Here is a 22,763-nt window from a genome sequence, read left to right on the forward strand (position 1 = left end):
TCTTTTCATTTCTTCAAGAATTCTATTAATCCTATTTTACTTATGGTGTCCTTGGTGCTGAAACAATTGTATTCAATATTATTTTCTATGCACAACTTGATAAAAAATTGGTTTTCAAGACTATCCCATGATACTTTTGCAAACCTTTTTCATTTGAACCCTTTTTGTGAGTTTGTGCCAATGCAGAAAATATTTCAATTTACGTGCCAAGAACAAAGCCAGTGTAAGCTTTTGAAAACTTAGTATTGGAAACAACATCATTAGATTTAGAAATTGATTTTGTTTGTTTCCTTAGTTAACATGCATAGCAAACTTTGACCTTTTAGAAGATAATCTAAGTAAGGCAATGACAAGGTCTTTTGAGATTAAGTACATACTAGCATGAGTTGATTTTATATGCCAAAGATGGTTTCTTTAATCTTGGTATTCATAGTGCATATATTCAAAAGCATACCAAGTACACATTATCATTTAAACAATAATGCCATGGATAAAAACTCTCAATCAAGCATATAGAGAATTCATAGAGTTATTCTTAATAAATTGTTTAATCATTTAGCAACTTATCCAATAGTGAGTAAAGTATATTATAAAATGAAATGATTTGATTATATTTCCAAAAGTATTTTCTATATCACAAAATTGATCAATACTAGCAATTCATATCAAATACTAAAGCAAAAATAATGATGAGATGCAAGGATTACTGATTTCATTATTATTATTATTTCATTTAAAATTACTTTTCATAAGTATATTTTAAGTTTCATTTTTGATGTGTGTCTAGAGCACCCATTTGTATGAAGGTTCTATTTGTTCCATGGGTATCTTGGCACATCTATGTCTACATCCTCATATTTTCATTTTGGGTACCCAAGCTTGCTTGGGTCCTTGAGAGTTAGGACATATGGTTCCTTTTGGAACCCATATCTGTTTAATAGTAATAACCTTACCATTTGATTTAATTATACTAGAACGATAGGTAAAGTTGTTATTCCCACCCTTTTCATTTTTGAAATAAGTTATCTTATTTAATGGTTTGTTTGGTGAATTAATAACCTTTTTCTCTAGAGATTTATTGTTAAGTAAAGAAGTCAAGCCAAGTTTTGATTTATCATAAGTAACATATTGGCTTTCAAACATCATTTTTAATCGTTCTGAACTTACGGTGAATTTGTTAATAAAAGATTTTAATTGATTAATTTCTTTACTTAAGTTTTGATTTTCTTTAATTAAGCTATGATTTTTCTGAATCAATTCTTCTGAAAATGACCTTAAGCTTTCATTTTCAGAATTTAGTTTCTTAAGATTTTTATTCTTTACAGTTAATTTTCTACATTCACTATACAAATCATGAAAAGCATTTAATAATTCATCATAAGAGAATTCTTCTTGAAAATCATTTGAGGTAAGAGTAGATTCAGATTTTACCTTGTCTTCTTGTGCCATAAAGCACAAGTTGGTTACCTCTTGTAGTTCCTTGGAGCTAATATCATCATTGTTGCTCCTAACTTCTATTTTCTTGCTAGACTCTTTCTTGGTCAAGGCTCTCTTCCTTTTTACCTCTTTCTTCCTTTCTTCTTGCTTCCTCTTCTTCTTTGTCTTTAGGAAGCTGATTTGCCTCGGAGTCGACTCGGACCTTATTGGAGTCGACTCGGTGAACTTGAGAGTCGACTCTGAGATACTTGGAGTCGACTCGATTGAGGGAGATTCAACACCCTTTTCTGCAGTCTCATTGTTAGTATATAATTGAAGCACATGTGAGCTAGTCTGAGATTTATCATAAACATTTTCTAAAGTATCCCAGATCTCCTTAGCAGATAAGCATGCAGAAATTTCATTAAAATTTGTTTCTTTAATAGCACAGTATAATATGTTCATAGCATTAGCATTCAACTGTGCTAAGTCCTTTTCATTAAAAGTTTGAGAGAGTGTGTGAAGGTCATTTATTATGATTTTCCATAAGTAATAGTTTTGTGATTGAATAAAAATGCGCATGCGTATTTTCCAATGTGTATAGTTTAAGCCATTAAATAGTGGAGGTGTATCAATTGATTGTCCTTCTCCTAGAAAACTATCTATTTGAGTTGTCATGATCTTTGGCTCTAGTCGGTTAAGACTACAAATAATATTTGAGCACCTGCTCTGATACCACTTGTTGCCCAGTAGATACAACCCAAGAGGGGGGGTGAATTGGGTCTTTTAAAAACTTTTATATTGCTTTTGAAACTTTTTGATTAATTATGCTAAGTTGTACAGATGCACAGTGAAAGTTAAACTTAGCAACAGTTTGATGTATAGAACGTGACTTGATTGAATATGCTTGCAACTAAAGGATGCGCGGATAAGAGTTAAGCAAGCAATTTATCTAAGTAAGTAAGTGTGTTAGTTAGACAATGACAAGAAGCATTACAAACACAACAAACATATAGTGGTTCGGTGCACCCCAGCACCTACATCCACTCCCCAAGACCTCTTGGGAATTTCACTATAATCCTACAGATTACAGCCGGTTGTTTTACAAGCTCACAACCCAACTTGTTGTTTTACGAGATCACAACAAACTCGGTCGGTTTTCACAGGCTCACCGACTCGAACCAACCGATTGTTTTCACGGGCTCACAATCCAACCCGGTTGGTTTTCCCAAAGGCTCACCAACCACAACCTTAACCCCTTGATTCAATCCCTTGATTGAATCAAGTTACAAGATATTAGAATAAAGGTTTAAAACAAATCAAAGCTTCTTAAACAAGCAAATATAACAATATAAACAATAGAACTCGCAAGAACCCTTTTAGCCGTTGGAAGCGTGGGAGATGATGGTTCTTTCGATGTGGATCGCGTTGGCTTGAATGTGAGCTTTGAATACCAAACGGGAGAGAGTAGTTGAGCACGAAATCTGTTGGAAAACTTGAAGGCGCTTGATTTCTTCACTTGAATGCACTAACTCCCTTGAACCTCTTTTTCTCTCTTCTCTCTTGAATGATCTTGTATTGGGTTGGTAAGAAGATGTTAAGAAGCACTTAAGAGGTCCCTTTTATAGCCCAAAAAGCAAATATAGCCGTTAGACACAAAAAAGAGACGTTTGAAATTCAAATCAAACCTGAAAAAGTTGTTAGTCGCGTTCCAGGCGCTCCGGGGACGTCTCCGCGCTTTACGGGGACGTCTCCGCTTGTTTGCGCTTTTTGCATGGGGATGACTCCGCTGCTTCGGGGATGACTCCGCGCTCCGGGGACGTCTCCGCGCTTTACGGGGATGTCTCCGCTTGTTTGCGCTTTTTGCATGGGGATGACTCCGCTTTTTCAGGGGACGTCTCCGCTGCCTTATCTCCGAAAAAATCATTCTCTGGAAAACCCTGAGAGAGCCGTCTCCGCTATCTAGGGGACGACTCCGCTGGTCTGCTTTTTACTTGCGGGGACGACTCCGCAGGTACCGGAGACGTCTCCAGACGTGCCAGTTCTTCCTGTTTGTGCCAGAGACGTCTCTGAGACAACCCGGAGACGTCTCGGCTGTCCCTGATCTGTTTTCTTCAACTCAAAAATTCTTCAATAAATTCATAAAAATTATGAGAACTTGCCTAGACATTTCTTAACAATATTCTTAATTAAACACATGAAATCCTCAATTAAATTGTTAAGATAAATGAAATTATACTCTCGTGTTTTGTATTCATCAAAATCCATTAGGTGGTCAACAGCTCGGTATGACTATGCACAAGGAATTGCAAGTGGATTTAATCCTGCAATCCTTTCTTGATTCATTTGGACAGTTTATAGTAAACTACCACATGAATAAGATTGAATGCACTAAGACTGAACTATTGAATATGATGGTAACTACTGAGGAAGCCCTGAAAATTTCAAGGAGCAATGTCATTGCTGCTGAGTTGACTTTTGATGAGAGCACAAAAGTGCAATCTTCATACCATTTTAATTAGTATTATAGCTAATCTTTATTAATAAAATTAATTAATTAATGTTTATTTATGTTTGAGTGTAAGTAATCCAAGAGATTCAATAATGCTGGTTTCAGCCCAATGCCCGATAGCCCGAGCTCAACAAATTTCCCAACGTCCGCAGCATGGGGACTTTGAAATTTCCCAAACTTCTCAACTAACCGAGACCTCCCAGAACATGAAACAGGATCAATATTCCATCTCCTCTGTTTAGGAACAATCCCAGCCGAGAAGTCTTCTCAACGTCCCAACGGTTCACATTCTCTTTAATTCAACCGTGTTTCAACATCCCTCCACTTCCTTTACAACAAATGAATTCCAGCCATTAGAGGAGTCTTCTCAGCTTCCCAACCGTCGCCACATTCCATCCGTTCGAGCCAGCAGCTGTGAGGAGCTTCCCAACGTTCATCATCTCCAAGCGTCTCCCCTGTTTCTTCCCAGCTCATCCATGCGTTCCAGCGGTAGAGTCCCAAGCGATTCGACTTCATGCCATCCACCCGTGGCTTCCAAGCAACAGAGAACCGTTCCAGAAGCCGAAGAGTCCCAAACGATTCATGGCATCTAGACTTCATTCAACCGAATCATCCACGGCTTCAATGCTCCAGCAATCTTGCTTCAGCCGCGTCCCTGATCCAACTCCGAAGCCAACGCCCCTACATCCGCATCTCCTCCATCCAGTTGCAACGGCGATTTTCCAGCGTCCTTCCATCTTCCCAGCCACACCTTCAACACGCTGAAGGTGTCTATAAAAGCAGCGACGGAGGAGGAGGGGAGGGGAGCCGGGGAGAGAAACCTTTCATTCCTTTTTGGGAACCGATTAGCATCCGGTGGAGGCAGGAGGAGGACACGGAACAAGAAGAGGAGGAGGCCATTTGGGAAGGAGAGGAAGCCAGGGAACCATTGAAAGATAGAAGAAAAAAAGAAAAGAAAGAAAACAGAGCCCTCTGTTTTCTTAAGAGAAGAAAGAAAAAAAAGAGAGAGGAGGATTTATGCTTTATTTTATTTATTCTATGCTAATCCCTTTTATAAAAATGCTTGCATCTCATATGGATAGCTAAATCTCTTTTAGCTAAGGCTAGGAAAAAGCCTAGCATTTTCTTCATGTATTTTCTTTAATCATCAATGGGATTTTAATGTTTTTGATTTGATTTATGGTGCAATAGATTGATAGAAAATATTTCAAACTTATATATTTTCTTTGATTTGTTATTTCCCCCGGGTATGACAGATGCTTAGAAATCCCTGTAGTTTTAAATAGAATTTCTGTAATGCTGCCCATAAAACTAAATCTATTTTATTATGATTAATAGATGATTTTAAGAAAAGCATGATTAAGTGCTAGGCTGAATCCTAATGCCTTAGTTATATTTTTGTCAATCCGAATATTATTTAGCCTTTAGTTTTTGTTCACTGTCAAATCCCTGTGGATTCGATCTCGAACTCACCGAGAATATTACTTTGCTACACCCTATACTTGGGGTATTCTACATTTAATTTTCCTTTTAAAAAGAGCAAGATTAAAATCGTAGCAAGTTTTTGGCGCCGTTGCCGAGGATTTGCAACATGCGAACGAGAAAAAGGCTGCAAATTTCAATTTTTAATTTCTAGTTCTTCATTTTTTCTTTATTTTTAACAAGGTTAAAATTTCAAATCTTTTCAGATTCAAGGACGACACAAAGCAGGACTAGTAACGAGGAAGATTAAAATCAAATTTTTGGATTCCCGGAGTGAACGAACTCCGACCGTGAGTATTTAAATTATTTTTCCTATTTTGTTCATACTAGTCCTATTTTAATTCCTAGATTAGAATTTTACTCTTGTTAAAAAAACAATTATTAATTAAAATAATAATAAAATAAAAAAAAATAAAAAAATTAGCTAGTTTGCTTGATCAACTATTCAAATGCAATTTAATGTCATGACATAAAATGTTAAAAATCTTCTTGATTGTTGCATATAGTATAAAGTATTTGCATAAAATAATCTAAGGGCTGAATCCATTAAAAAGATAAGGTCGGAATTTCATCACTCGTCCTTAGCGCAAAAATCATCCCAGTGCATAAATATCCTAAGCCTAATTAAAATCAACTAGATGTTGGCCCCTAAGGATATTCGAGTTCAATAGGACGAAGACCACTGAAAGTTGCACCAATTTCGCTCTGTGGCCCGGGTCGATGTCTAGGCAAGCTTTGTCTCTCTAAGTGATTGAAGGGAGGTACAGTTTCTGTTCGAGTAAAGTGGGTTTTAAGTGGGACCTTTGCTACACGCATCGTGACCCCTTCACTTACCTGGGAGCTTACCTGGTCGACTAAGGTTACTAGACCGGATTGGAGGCTCAGGTGTCATCTTCAAACCAGTTAGGAGATATCTAGAATTTTTTAGAAAAACATTAGAACTTATTGGGTGATGTTTTAATGCATGTTTAATTTTAATTAAATTTTTTTTTAGAGTGTTTGTTTAGATCTCTTTAGGTGGTACTTATACCAACAAAAAAAAATAAAAAATAAAAAAATAAATAATAATAATATTAATAATAATAATAATATATATATATAATAAAATAAAATTCCAGTATATGCTGTTGTGGGAGAGAGATAAAACGAATAGATTATTTCGAGTTGAATCAAAAGATAAAAATTTAATGGTTCAAAATTCAAATAATCAAATGGAAGATAATGGTAGTAATCAGGGAGATAATGAATTTCAAGATGACTTACTATTAGAAGCTTCGTGATTATCTACAACCCACTAGGATCAGTACCCCATCCTGTATGGTTATTCCTACTACTGCGGGAGCTTTTGACATAAAACCAGGAATAATCCAATTACTCCCAAAGTTTCACGGACTTGATTCTGAAAGTCCCTATTTGCATCTGAAAGAATTTGATGAAGTGTGCTCAACACTTCATTTTATTGATGTCACTGAAGAGGTAGTTAAGCTTAAGTTATTTTCTTTTTCTTTAAAGGAAAAAGCTAAGTCATGGTTACACTCCTTAAGGCCTAGGACATAGCTACCTGGCAAGAAATGACACGAGAATTTTTAAAGAAATTCTTTCCAACACATAAAACAAACACACTTAGAAGAAAAATCATGAACTTCGCACAAAAAGATGGAGAGACATTTTTTCAGTGTTGGGAAAGATTTAAGGACTTTCTGCTTGCTTGCCCACATCATGGATATGAAATTTGGAGGATCATTAGTTTCTTTTATGATGGTTTGTCCTCTAACATGAGACAATTTGTAGAAATGATGTGTAACGGTGAATTCATGAGTAAGGAACCAAATGAAGCCTGGGATTATTTTGATCTTTTAGCAGAAAATGCACAAGCTTGGGATACAACAGATAAAAATGAAAAATCTAAAATAGCACCTAATGCAAAAGGAGGAATATATCTTATTAAAGATGATAATGATGTCAATGTAAGAATTGCTAATCTAACTAGGAAGGTTGAAGCCATGGAATTAAGCAAGGCCAATATAGGAAAAGCACAAACTATTGTTGAAAGTATATGTGGAATTTGCGAAAGTAATGCACATGTGACCAAGTATTATCCTACAATCCCTGCTTTTCAAGAAGTGTTGCATGATTAAGCAAATTTTACCAATACTTATAAAGGACCATTTCCAGAAACATATAATCCTAATTGGCGAAACCATCCTAACTTTTGTTGGAGACATGGACCCACTGCCAATGAATCTCAAGAAAATTCTGTTCCTACTCCTTATGTGCCGCCACATAGGAAATCCCTTGAAGATACTTTGCAAACCTTCATGCAAGGGTAGACTCAAATAAATCAGAATACAATGCAATCACTCCAAGAACTTAAAAATTCTGTAGGTAGAATTTATTGGATTACCCCCACATGCGTTGCGACGATCGCAGCGGAAAGACACATGCGGGGGCGTTCATCTCATGAACGTAATAGGGAACGTAGATTTCAAAAATTTTCTAGAGTTCTCTAACTCAGTTTTATGAAATCTAAAGGGGAGATTAAAATTAAAAGACATGATTAATTTCAGATTTACTACTTACCTTTGAGTGGGTAGAACTTCACCACTATCTGATGATCGTAGGATTTCTGGAAGAGGGTTCGCTTGAAGCCGTTCAAGTGTCCGGCCTCTACGGGTATCCACACGAAGCAGAATCCGATCCAAGCTCTCTATCTCACCGGGGTGCTAGCTCCCTTGCAGAGATAACTTTTGATGGCTGATCTCCTCTTTCTTTCAACTCTTGAATATACGTGAGAGGAGGAAGAAGAAGGATGAAGAAGAGGAAGAAGCAAAGCCCCTGCAGCCTACTTTCTTTTCCTGCGTTGGAAAGAGGAAAGGAGGAAGAGGAGGGCGCCATGGCTTCTTTTTCCCTTCTTCTTGCTGGCGGCTGAACCAAGGGAGGGAGAGGGTGGCCACGGCTCCAAGGGAAGAGGAAAAGCTCTTAGGAGCCCTAGCTGCCGCCCTCACCCCTTTTTAAAGCATGAAGGGCTCCTACAAGTTAGGAGCCCTTGATTGCTTTCCAAGAGGGGCGCCGGCCCCTTTTGTGTTGCCCTAATCCTCATCTAATGAGGATTGGGTGGCCCTAATTTGGTTTAGTCCCAATCCAATTAGGGTTTAACCAAATCATGAATCAATTGGGTTCAATCTATTCTAGTCCTAATCCAATTAGAACTTGAGTGAACCATGACTCAATTGAACTCTTCAATCCTAACCCAATTAGGAGTCATGTTGATTCATTAGATTAATAATTAATTAGGACTTAAGAAACCCTAATCAAATTAGGACTTATTTAATTTTAGTCCTAATCTAATTAGGACTTTAATTTGAATCCGAAGTCCTACCCCGATTAGGACTCTAGGAATTCTTGTATCAATGTCCATATAAATCTTAACGACGCAACATTTCAGACTTTCAGCAATGTATTGGTTTCAGAGAATACCAATAGTTCACTAGTGTCTTCTCTTGCTTTGACCTAAAATCAAACCTTGATTATCTGAAACAAAGTGAAATGATTGAATTGCGGTGTAGTTGGAGGCATCCTGGTAAAGCATCAGGATCCTGGTACAAGACTGAGACAGGTGTGGGTACCATGTCTTAGATCCTTGGATATAATGGTCCAAAATCTTCTGGTGGACAACAAGTTGTCACTATGTACATGCTAAAAGAAAAGAATTCTAGAGTGGCCACTATAATCAACTTAAGTTGAAGATGCATATTAAAAGAAAGACGGGAAGAGAGCAGCACATGCAAATCCTGTTGAAGGGAAAATGATACCTGGGTGTCCATGGGGTTTCAAATAGCAAAGTGGCTCTTCAAACTCTTTCTGACAGATTTTTTAAGTGTTTTAATATGACTGATTTCAAGATATCAGTTACATTAGTTAGCAAGGGCCCGTTGTTTCAGCTTAGAACAAAGAGACAATAACCATAAATTATGATCTTTTCTGCAGAATATTTTTCTTCGATTTCCTTAATTCTTCCTATTCTTATCAAAGCTTCCTGGGTAGGGCTGAAAATCATCCTTGACTAGCTGTAGATTCAACTATGAAGTCAAATCATCCAAAACAAAAGGAAAATTTGCCAAAGATTCAGTGGAACTAGTTTTTGAAATATAATCATGAAGAAATTCTTATATACGAACCTGGCCGCAATATCTAACCGCTTTAGCAGGATAGTGAAAAAAATCAGTTCTCAAATTACCATAAAAAATAAATTATAAAAAAAATACACTAGCAAGTTGCAATGTAGAGGATACATATGCTGTTCATGAAGCTATACATAATTACCTTTCCTATATATGTTTAGAAATGAAGCAAAATAATGAAAAAAGTTAGAGAATGTCGGTGTTATGCCCGAACTTGACCACAAAAATCTCGAAGCAATCAAATTCCACTAACCAAATAATAATGAACAGCTACACTAACGCACTGCACCACAGTTTGAAATTTGAGTATGCAAAAATTTAAAAAAAAACACCGTGCTTTTCATTATATTTGGTTGTGAAAATAATAAAGGTCTAACTGCTAAAACTCTCAAATAAGGCATAACATAGAAGTACAGGGTTTGCATGTTACACACCTTTTAACTTGATATGATATCCTTCACACCTATAGAGCCTTGCTAACGAGCCTCGACGCATTTTTGAAGAGGCTTACCTCTAGATGCAAAGCGAAGTATGGCCTTATATGGCTTCTTAAACAATGAAATCTATGACACTTACAATTCAAAGTCATAGGAAAACTTAAAACATTAGCACAGAGCTACTACATCAAACTCTTTTAAGACCTCTATATATCATAGAAGCTGTCTTCTGCAGATTCCAAAAAGAACTAAGAACATAAGAAAAAATAGCAAACTGCTTCATGAATTTGGCCCTCCTGAGATGTGTACTATACTATCATTCATAAGTTAATGATAGGTCGTATTTTATCGATCTGAATGTTGGGTAATGATTTAATTATAACTGCTTTGATCCACTTGAGTTTTCAACATGACACAACAAGATCATTTAGTTGCAATATGCAGCATTCAAGGGACAACTTAACCCTTAGGCAGAAGGTCGAGGCCTAGGCCAATACCTGAACACCCAATATCGGAAAAAAAATTCAAAAAAATATGAAAACAGAAAATCAGAAATAAATTAAGAGAAATTAGAGTGATTAGGTAATTTAAGGAACTTTTTACATCTATTTGAGAAACAATTACATTGTAACAAAATACATTGACTTGTAAATTTGCAAATTTTCCCCGCAGTTTGTGCAGCATGACTAATTAATCATCAAAGAAAGATCATATTTAATAATTGAAGCAACTTAATGCAACAAGTCTACAGAACGATTAATAATTAATGCCAGTGTTTTAAAATGCAGTGCATAAGGCTGCATCTTGTATATGATTCCATGACCAGACCAACGTCCCTAAATTCAGCTACCATATGCGGCCAAGCCACATATGAGAGAAAAGACGGACAGCTTAACACTACACAAACATATATGCGACAAGATTAGCATTATGCAGCTGCATTTCTTGCATACTTATCATTGCATGACCACATATGTAGCCCCATTAACATTGCATGAGCACATATGTGACCCGTTCTTATGTAGGCCCACAGGTAGGTTCATGCATATGATTAGGTTAAATGCAGATTTTAGGCAAGGCAGATATGTACGTAAAAATAATATCAATATGTTACTTATGCTAGAATTTTTGCTTTTAAGAATTACATACTGAGTAGTATAAAATAATTGTTGGATGCATATTCACTATGAGCAACCGCCTCTTAAAACACTGATAAAGGAAAAATAAGAAGTAAATGACTAAAAATGAATTATTGAAAATCATAAACTACCGCTAAGGTGTTTGGGCACCAACAAAAAACAAATGGGGTTCATAATCTATTCCCTTAACATACACTCTTTCCAACATACTTAGAGCCCAACATGTAGGTAGGAGTGTACTCAAGCTGAGCTTGATGAATCAGATCTGACTTTTGTGCCTAGGGTTCGACATTAAGCACGATTCTTCATTACTTGATTGAACATGAGTTCAAGTTGAGAAGAAAGCAAACCAAGCCTATTTCAATCGAACCGATAACCATAAATCAATCCAAAATTGATTGAGATTGCATCAAGCTCAACTAGAGATTGATCCAAACTCAACTAAAGCTCGAATAAAATCTAGGTTCAGGTCTGAATGAAAGTTTGACCTGTGGTACAGAAAATCCTGCTTGCCTTTTCAATCACTTGAACTGCAATCATAAAATTGATGATGATCATAAAAATAAACACTGTTTGCATAAGGAGAAAAAATAAACTAATAAAAACACGATCGAATCACCTCATCAAACTAATCCTACTCGTAAAATTAGAAATATCTATAAACCTGGAATATAATATGTTGCAGGCAGGCCTGGATCATTCGGGACTTCGGGCCATTAACATAAGGGAAACTAAGGGAAACTAAATTACGAGAATTACGAGGAGGAAACTTGCTCGATCGGGACTTCGGGCGGAGGAGGCCAGTAAAATTAGAAATCCTCGGGCGGAGGCAGGCCTGGATCGATCGGGACTTCGTGCCGGTCGGTCGACGCCGGAGAGGAGGGAGGAGGAGAAGATCCTCCGGCGGAGGCGAAGCTCGATCAAGGCTTATACCAAAGAAGAGGAGAAGGAGCGTGTTAAGGAAGGAGGAGGAGGAGGAGAACAAGCGAGACGGAGGAAGAGGAGGGAGTAGGAGAAACTACCTCGGGCGGAGCGTGTTGGGGTCGGTCGGTCGACGCCGGAGAGGAGGTAGGAGTCGGACGGTCCGCGCCGGAGAGGAGGGAGATGGGGGCAGCGCCGGAGACGAAGGCAAGGGCAGCGCCGGAGAGGAAAATGAGGGGTATCGGGAGTAGCTAGGGCAAGTATGCGGGCTTGGGGTCGGGGGCTGGGTTTTAAGGGGGCCTTGGCGACGCTTATAAGCGTCGTTTTAGCATCAAGTCTACGACGACGCGTTTAAGCGTCGTCCACTGCTTCAAATTACCCACGCTCACCAAGAGCGTCGGGAAAGCTCGGCGCGGGAGCAGAAAATGCCGACGCTTTCTCCTAGCGTCGGCATTTAAGCGTCGACTTTTCCCACTTTTACTGTAGTGAGAGATAATTATTTTTAATTCAGATAGAGATAATTCATGGAGCAAACATGTCACATGCCATTGTACATTGCCACCCATGATTTCCTTTTTTTAATCATGAAAGCAGGATTGACATTCACCTTTATTGTCAAGCCTTATTGTAGTAAATTTGATTGCTTCATCAATCTCTCCACTTCATGACGTGAACCATTGAGCCTTAAAAAATTGAGAAAAAAGAGCACCACAGGTATACTTTATTTCTGTGGCTTGTATTATTAGTGTGTAGACAACATTCATCTTGGGATTCTTATAGTAAACAAGAAGCCATGTATGTACATTCGGCAATAAACTAACATAGAACAGATCATAAAAAACAGAAGAGTGCTTAAGTTTCAGGACATATATTACTATCACAATAACCAAGCAAGTGCATCTGTAGCAAGTGAGAAAAGTAATTACATATTTAATAATGACTGTTAGGCAAAGGGGGCTAGTAGGAGTTTTGGGGTTAGGGAAGAGTTATAAATGGGAACAGATTCAGGTTGGCCACAAGGGGCATAGCATGCCTGCTAATGGTATAAAATAAATGCCAAGATGTTTTGTATAGGTTCTCGTAGGGGACATCATGGTTGGATGAGATCCACAGATCCACCAACACTTTCATGGAGAATGGTCCTCTTTGTCAATAAACACTGCATCTTTTCCGGTCCCCATTTTACTTCAGTTTCATGGCAATATTTTAAGGGTCTTCCTCCATATTAGTTCTTAAAATCTTCTCAGACATTTACATGTTAATTATTCAATCGTTTAGATTTTCTTATTTATGCATAACAAAGTTTTTTATGCCTATCTTAACCATGTTGCGGTTAAAGAGATACTATATTAAAAAATGACCTATAAGCCTTTGATAGTTTTTCAGAAGGGACATCTATGGATTTAAGTACTTATTCAAAACTTAGAATATGGACTTAAGAATTTCTTTCTTCCTTTTATTTCCTTCGTCTCCTTCTAGGACATAGTTTGCATTGTCATATATATATATATATATATATCTAGCAACTACAATACATGGATGAATGACCTATTGTGGGGCATATTGGATCTTATCTCACAAAATCCATTTATTGCAACCTTTTTCTAACATGTTAGATGATTTACGATGCGCGATCTACCATTTTCCATTTATTGCAACTGTGATATGTGGTGACATATATCAGTTTCCTCCTCCAAGCTATTTTCTTGTTTTCCTCCTCTTTTTCTAATTAGAAAGAGTTGATCTCCATTTTCTACCCTATACCCACCTCACCCCTTGAACCCCCACTAGCCCAAGTGGCAAGAGATGATACCATATGAGCAAGCACTTTGTAATTTCCTTATCCTCTAGTTATCTAGAAAGCTTCAATTATTACCTTTGAAACCATTCTAAATGAACATTCTAAGAAAATTTTGGGTGATACAATATCTAGTGTCAAGTTCTAAACAGAAAATTGACTTTAACAAAGTGATGAAGTGGAATGTTTATTTTGATCATATTCAAATTAAATAAAGGGATGTACGTGCATTAAATTTCGTGATTGCTGGAACTAATATGAAAAATTAAAAGAAAATGGAGAACTATGTAAATTAAGAAGATCTTAAGAACTAATGTGCAAAATACTTTTGTATGTTTTAAGTACGCTATTGTTTACCCTCTCTAGCTCTTTGGCGTGCCAAAAAATTGTTGGCTAACAGAGAGATAGGACAAGTCTTGTGGCTAGGTGTACGGGCATGCCACTTGTAACAACCCAGGATCTCACCCAAAATGGCTAGCCGGAAGGTATTATTTGGGTTCCTTGATCCTGTATAAGTACCCAGATCTATCCAGCGAATAACCGATGTGGGACTAAACACACGCCCGCACGGATCCTCACATACTCCCCCCATTCAAGCCCTGACGTCCTCGTCAGGCTAAGGGTTCATATCTATTCAAATCTAATCACAAACACCACGATTGACCCGTGGTCAGCCTCAATAGATCCGTGCTGCAGTGTCCCTTAGTCCACATAAGTTATAGGCCGGGTCCGCTCTGATACCATAAAAGTTGTCACGCCCCCAGCCCGAGGTCGCGAGCCGGGGGTTGCGCCAACCGCCGCACACCCGTAGGAAACTCTCCCCACGAGCATGCAAGGCGTCTTAACCAAACATCTCAATTATATATATATCTAAAATAATTCAACTGAAATAAATGCAATCTTATTCCATTGACTGACACAAATTATAAAGTTTCACAGTTCTCAATGCGTAGCGAAACAATAAAGATAAGACATCAATTTAAATAAAGCCTAATCTAGGATAACTTGTTCTTCAGTTCTTCTAGTCGCTCTTCCATTTTAAATTCCCGATAGGTTAGTTCTCGGAATCTGTAAAATAACAAAAAAATTGTATAATGAGCTAGACAGCCCAGTAAGTAATAAACACCTTAACTAGTCAATTCATATAATAATATAAAATATAAATACAAATTACGATGAATCAACATAATAACATAATCAATTCCTTTTCAAGCATAAATTCATTAAAATTCGTATTTTTCAAATATCCATATACATAATCATAAATCTGATTCGAAACAAATCACATTCATCTCATCAGCCTTTAACTCCGACCACACTTATACACTGTGGCTAGGCCAGAAACAGAACCGCACTTATACCCTGCAGAGTGGGCCAGAATACCGCACTTATACCCTGTGGTGGGGCCAAAATTGCCAATGCATAACCCCCAATTGGCAGGGTCCAGAACATAGTCAGGCTGAGAGTTCTAAATCTGATGCACATCAAAATTCTTTTGTAACATAATAAATATATCATAATCCGATCTAAATATGCATATACGATGCAAGAACAGTAAATATATCCAAAATATATTATTCCAATTTACCTATCCATTTTTCATTCAACTCATCATCTTGTAAAATTCATAAATCACATATAAATTTATTATCAATTTATTCGATGCAAAAATAATATTATATAAATGAAGAGTCTAGAGAAGGCAGTTCATTACTTACATTGAACGCGATCCACAAAAAATCCAATTAATCTCACAAATTCCTCGCAGGACCTAATATCCAAAAATCATATTTTCTTTTAAAATTAATCACAATATATCTAAAAACTTAAATTTTAACATGCTCCCAAGGCTGACCCTGCCGAAGTGTCTAGCACCCCGGGTTCGAGTTCGGATTCAGGTTCATACCCATAGACCACCCTCCTTTTATTTTATTATTATTATTATTATTTTCTCTCTTTCTTTTCTTTTCTTTTTCTTTTCTTTTCTCTTTCTTCTTTCTTCTTTTCTCTCCCGACTCCCTTCCTCTCTTTCGGCGAAATAGGGATTCATCACCCCCTGCCGCCCCCTCCTCTTTGCTCTCGATCGAACCCAAGGGCGGCCGCGGCGGCCGGCCTTGGCAGCGGCAGGTGGTGGCGGAGCAAGCCCGGCCACCCCCCGGCGGCTGGCAGCGATGAACACGCGATGGCGACGAGCTTACGGGCCGAAACCCTATTTTGGACCCAAGTCCGGCGCTTGGCCGGCTCAAAACCATAGTAAATCATGGCTAAATATCACGGAAGGAAGGAGATGAAAGTTAGAAGCCCTTACCTTAGCCTCCGACAAAGACCGCCGATCCTCTTTCTCTTCGGCGGCAATGGAGGAAGAGGAAGACCCGTGCCGAAGAAGACCCACTGTTGCCCAAGGTGACAAGCCAAGAGGGGGGGGGGGTGAATTGGTTTCTTCTAAATTTTGGTGCTTTAAACATTTTCTTAATTAAGTGCGGTGGATGCTTCCTTAAACTATTTGAATGATTTAAACTAGTGCAAAGATAGAAGATGATGCAAGAATAAACGTAAGCACAAGCACAACACAAACACAACAATATATAGTGGTTCGGTGCTCTCCTTAGCACCTACGTCCACTCTCCAAGCGTCCCCTTGGGAATTCACTATAATCCCGCGGATTACAGTTGGATTGTTTTTCGGGCTCACAATCCAAAAACCTTTGTTGGTTTTACGGGCTCACCAACGAACCTATACACTTGGTTTTCCGGGTTCACCAAAAATCTTTGTTGGTTTTGCGGGCTCACCAACGAACCTATACACTTGGTTTTCCGGGTTCACCAAAAACCTTTGTTGGTTTTGCGGGCTCACCAACGAACCTTTACAAAGTGTTTAACAAATAAAAAGAAAAGATTCAAACTCCTAAATGAGCATATAAAACAATATGAACTACAAAGAAGAGTTAGAAAGTATTTATCGCTTTGAAGTCGCTTTGCTCTTCTTTGTCAAGGATGCTTCACTCTTCAAGGGAGGATGGAGCTCTTGATGACTCTTTGAATCTGCTCAACCCCTTTCTTTTGACTCTTGAATGAAGCACTTGGATGAAGCTTGCCTTGCTAGGGTTCTCTCTTGAATGCACTTGATGTATTTTCCCAAAAGCTTACTTCCTCTGATGAATACTCCCTCTTAAATACTTCTCCAACCTCCAAATAGTCCTTTCTGACCGTTGGATTGAAGAAACTAGCCGTTTATAGCCGTTGGGAGTCCAAAAAGCATTTCTGCACAACTAGCCGTTATGTTCAGCCCGTGTTTGGGTCGGCTCAACCTGTCCTTGGGTCGACCCAACCTTCACTTGGGTCGACTCAAACATTCCTTGGGTCGACCCTCTCAGAAAACACAGAAACTTGAAATTCAGCCTTCCTTCCCTTGGGTCGACCCAACCTTTCTTTGGGTCGACTCAAACCTTGGGTCAGCTCAAACTTTTCTTGGGTCGACTCAAACCTTGGGTCAGCTCAAATTTTTCTTGGGTCGACCCAACTTTCAGAAAATTCAGAATCTTGAATTTCAGCCTTTCTTCACTTGGGTCGACTCAACCTTTCTTTGGGTCAACTCAAGGTTTACTTGGGTCGACTCAACTTCTTCTTGGGTCGACCCTCTCAGTAAATCCGGAGAACCATTTTCTGAGTTGTTTGAGGATCTTGATGTTTGGGTCGACTCATGCTTTTCTTGGGTCGACCCAACTCACTGTTCATCTGTGCCATTTTTGCAGAAGTGTGCCAAATGATTTCTTGATGTGCCGGGGTCGACCTAATCATCCTTTGGGTCGACTCAATCCACACTTTGCTGCATCTCAAGGTTAGATTCATTCATATAAGCAATGAAATGTATCTATATCAATTTATACAAATATACTGAGAGTAATGAACTTATAAATGAAGTATCGATTTAACTTATAACATACTTAAATGCTTGTTAATCATCAAAATAACACTATCATTCTCACCCACCTTTTAATGGTTCTCTCTCTCTCTCTCCCTCCCTCTCTCCCTCTCTCTCGGTCGGCAGCGGCTCTTCTTCCCATCCCTTCAAAGAGAGGAGAAGCCCTAAAAAGAATGGGGGAGCCGACTTCTTCGGGATGGCTCCCCCGCTCTCACACGCCCTCACGTGCGACGCATGTGAGGCCAAAATTTGGGCTGGGCCGGTCAATGGACCGGGCCCAGTTTCGGGATCTCACACCACTAATGTTAGAATAGTTGGAAAGAAGATAATAGAAGGAAGAATAACAAGGATAGCATAGGTCCAAGTGGCTTGACCTTCAAGGACTTTCACCATCATCATACTGTCGTTCCTAAAGAGATTTGTTGGGATAGGAGTAGCCTCGAATATGATAAGAGAAATCTAGGTTAACACTAATCCTAAGATAAAGACCTAGTGGTAAATAAAGTGCTAGATAAAGTAAAGCTAATGCAAAAATAAGCAAAGATAAAATATAATTGATTGATGTGTCGAAGGTCCCCTACAAAATATAATTCAACTTATTTGCATGAATATACCCAATAAAATCAAAAACCACAAGCTCGCGGAGTGCCTGTGGCAGCTCTCCCTCTCCTGACCACAGGGTGTACCCAAAGTGGTGGACCGCATAGGCAGCCACCGAGTCGGCCGCCCCATTGGCTTCTCTGAATACATGCTTGGCCTGGAAGGCCACCCCATCCCTCATCATCATCCTTATGTCTCAGATCAGGGGGTGGTCCATGCTCTCGCCCCTCGGCCCCCCTGAATCCACTCGATAACCGTGGCCGAATCACTCTCTAGGATAATCAAACTGGCTTGTAGCACTTGCAATGCATGTCGAAGACCTACCCAGGCATCTCGCAACTCTGCCTCCGGAACCGATGTGTCAAACAACTGGTAGCCACCCGCTGCCACCACCCTGGAGTGCGGGCCCCATATAACAAAGCCCGCACTGCCCCACGTACCTCTATCCAGCACCGACCCATCGAAGTTGACCTTGAGGAAGCTCGAACGTAGGGGCTCCTAGGTGAAAAACACCGTCTGAGGAGCTGCTTGAGCAGAGAGGGAACTCTAGGTGTCCCGAGCTGTCAAAGGTCTATCTAAAGAGAGGGTGGGTCTGATCTCCATTGCCTGCACTCGAGCAGACTCCGCTACAAATCTCGGTAACACTCTGCGCTAGCCGAAAGTGCGAGCGTTCCTTGCCAGCCATATCTGATGCGCTATGCAAGTCGCTCTGATGGCCTCCTGACATGTCCGTAAACTAGCCAACCACTATCGTATCACCTGTAGGAATTGTAGCCTCTCATACTAGGCCTCCTGCGGGATCCCTGTCTACTACCATGTTAACCTCGCCCATGTACACTAGAATAGCATATGGTCCACCGATTCCTCTGCACCGCATGTTCCGCACTCTGCAGGGATCTCCAAGCCATGCCTGCTCAGCACTGCTCTCATCGGAAGGCGGTCCCATGTCATCTTCCATAAGAAGAGTGATGCCCTCGGGTGAAGCCGAGACCTCCAGATCCAAGTACAGTCTGGTCCCAGCTCGTGCTCCCGTTGGATAACAAGAGAGAGGTCTCCTAATCTAACACTAGCCCTGCACGAGGTATCTCGATATCTGGCCCCGCACATCCTAGTACTGGAAGGGACCGGATCCTCTCAACAAGGTGTATCCCGAACAACTGTCGTAGTCTGGCCTCGTCCCACTCTGGCCCTCCTGGTGCTAGGAGGTCGCACACCTGCAGCCCCTCTGCGGCCTATGTATCAATCAAGGTCGGCCAACACCTTAGGAGAAGGGTATCCACCCATGGATCACTAGTCACATCGATGCTCCGTCCATTGCCTATCAGCCACCTGGTGTTTGCCGACGCAGTCGGCAAGTACCTTCCGATCTCGCACCATATGAAGGAGACTCTACGACTCTTCCGTGCCACCTCTAAGCCCCCTCGATCATATCTGGCTGCCATCACCTGACTGTAGAGCCCGTGTGGCTCTAACATGAACCAAACTGCGTGCCGAGCAATGAAAGTCTCGCGCCTCTCCAGGAAGGACTGCACCCATAGACCACCCTCACTAGTGGGAAGGCAAACCTGCTCCCAGGCCACCAGATGCACCCCATTCCTCCACCGTGTGACCCCCACAAGAAGCTTTGAAGAAGACGCTCGATCCTCAACAGAGTTATCTTCGGTACCACAATGTTGGCCATGAGATATACCGGCATGGAACCCAATACCAATCTGACCAGTGTCAATATTTTCCATCATGGATAGAGATGAGGCCCTCCATCCCTCCAACCTGCACTGGACCTGCTTGCACCAGATCCGAGCACTCTACCATCCGTAGTCTTCGACCTATGATGGAGGACTCCCAGGTAGGTCAGTGTCCCCTCCAATGTTTTTTGTGTGGGGTTGGGCATGAGGATGTGATCATTTATTTTTTGAGTGCCCATTCTCTCAGCACATCTGGTCCATTCTTTGTTGCCAAGTGTAATATTCCGTGGGCCTCACGTAGATAGATGGATACGATCTCTTGGCTTTCTCACATGGATGGTCGTTCACTCTTAGGTTGAACTGCAAAGCTTATGGTGGCAGCTACGGTCTACTACATTTGGGAGGGAACGTAATGCTCGTTTGCATGCGATGCCCTACACATGAGTGTGTTCGTCTGAGAGAGATTACTTTTTGTATTGTGACTCAGATTAATATCACACGGGTGTGATTCCATCTCCTACTAATAGTGTTGGGAATTGTATCCTAATAGTCAATCGTCAGCATATTGATGATTAAATTTTGTAAATGAATTGACAAATTAATAAAGTATTATTTGACATTATTCATCTTCTACATCTTCAAATGAACTCTTATATGATGAAGTCCTTAGGACTTATTAATGATAAAGGAGGATTTATCTTCGAGTCCTTAAACCAGTTCGTGACCAAATGATATGTTGTTAACTAGAACGATAGTATTATCGAGATTAGATCATTGTGTGACATATACGGTTGGTTGTCCTCTTAACCAAGGAGGTAGAGAACACTGGTATGCCACACAGGTGAAGTGTAGGAGTATATTTCACTAAACGTGGACCAATTTCGGGAACGCTCTTACTGTCAAGAGATATTCCAAGTGGATATAGATATAAGTTGGCCCTCTGACCAGAGACCGGCAACCTGTGACTAGCAAGCAACTCATTGTACTTTGGTACCGGACTACCTGGATTTTCTAATTTAGTGACGGAAGGTCATTGGGTGCAGTCAAGTACTTGCGTAGTCAGTTGTGAGTCGAGATGGAATTGACCCCTCTTGAAACAGAAGATAATGTCTTGTGGTTAATTTAGCAAAACCTTGGCCAGGATAATTCCAGTGAGGAGTCACGGGATATCTAAAGTTAATCACATATTGGATGTACTTAATTATAGGGTTGACAGTGAGCTCTAAGTCATCCTGGCATTAGGAGTCAAAGGAATTGAATTATACAGTAACCATAGTTCAGGATTCTTAGAATATTTGCTTCACATATATTCGGCCTATCCGAACGTCGGATACCATTACTTGATGTCACATCGATTAGTGTAGAAAGTCGTTCCTATACTACCGGCTTAGGTTCGAACCTATGAGGTCACACGCATAGAAGATTCCTGATTGATCAGAAGGCTGATGAATGATTAAGAATCATTCAGAGGTAATTTGTCAATTCGATTGGATAAATTATTTTATAAAATAATTAAAGTAATTATCGAAGGATTAATTAGTAATTAGTTTACTAATGAACTCAATTGGATTGAGTAATTAGGACTAAAGGATGAGCCAAATTGAATTAGATTCGATTCTGGGGCTCAATCAAGATTTTTGACCTAGTTGGATTAGGTCTGAATCAAGAGGACTAAGGTTGACCAAATTAAATTAGATTAAATTTGTGCTTAATTAGAATTGACCTAATTGGATTAGGTTCAACCTATGGTAATTGGATCATTCTAATTGTTAGGATTTTAATTAAATTAAATGGGTTTGATCTGAAACTGTTCGGATCTTGAAATCCACTTGTCACATATCTATGCATGGCACCATAAATTAATTTTTAATATGATTAAAAATTAATTTAATTTATTTAATGGTGCCATGGGACACTTGGAAACATCATGGACCTCTTTCATCATCAGATGGGATGACATGGAGAGATAAATCATGAAAAAAATTGGATAAGATCATATTCTCTCTCTTCATGGCATATGTCATCCTTATCTTTATCTCACTTCTAATTAAGGTTGAATTTCGAATTTAATCACCACAAAATCACCACGTGACCCTTTGATTGGGGGCATGGAAATTTCGAAATTGAAAGAGGGAAGTGGCAACATGATGAATGGTTTAGATTAGATCAAGCTTCATCATGTAATGGCGCATGAACTTGAATTTTGAATTCAAAATTCAAAACCCCACAAAATCCTCCTCAAATATGGGATGGTTGGCATGAAGTAGAGGGGATAGCAACATTAAAAGGACCTCCATCAGCTATTGGTCGAATTCAAGAAAAAAAGAGAGAAAAAGTTCTTCCAAGAAGGCGGATCAAAAGAGGAACCCTAGTTCATGCATGAAAAAATTCTGCATTCAATCTAGCCGACTTCTTCCTCCTCTAAGTCCATCACGCCATTAGTGTTAGGGGTCCCTGATCATAAGAGTCTTTAGATCAGATCTAAGTCCTCTTCAATCCCTCTAAACCTTTCTTCCAAGTTCTTCCAAGAAGGCGGATCAAAAGTTGATGGCGTTGGGAAGATCAAATTTCAACCTTAAAAAATTCTGCGTAAGCTAGCACTTCTGCAGGATTGGATCACTTCAGAAACTTCGCATGTACTTCTCGTAGAGGCCATTCGTGTGCGTGGCTG

The 22,763-nt window shown here is 39.6% G+C and overlaps 1 non-coding gene across 1 annotated transcript; it reads right to left on the reverse strand.

Moving 5' to 3' along the window:
- Positions 1-7,029: 7,029 nt before the first annotated feature.
- LOC113461940 lies at positions 7,030-7,136 on the reverse strand. Its single transcript, XR_003384197.1, has one exon. It is a non-coding gene; the product is annotated as a small nucleolar RNA R71 (small nucleolar RNA).
- Positions 7,137-22,763: the final 15,627 nt, after the last annotated feature.

This window comes from Phoenix dactylifera, chromosome 9, assembly GCF_009389715.1.
Source record: "Phoenix dactylifera cultivar Barhee BC4 chromosome 9, palm_55x_up_171113_PBpolish2nd_filt_p, whole genome shotgun sequence".
NCBI classification, from domain to species: Eukaryota; Viridiplantae; Streptophyta; class Magnoliopsida; order Arecales; family Arecaceae; genus Phoenix; species Phoenix dactylifera.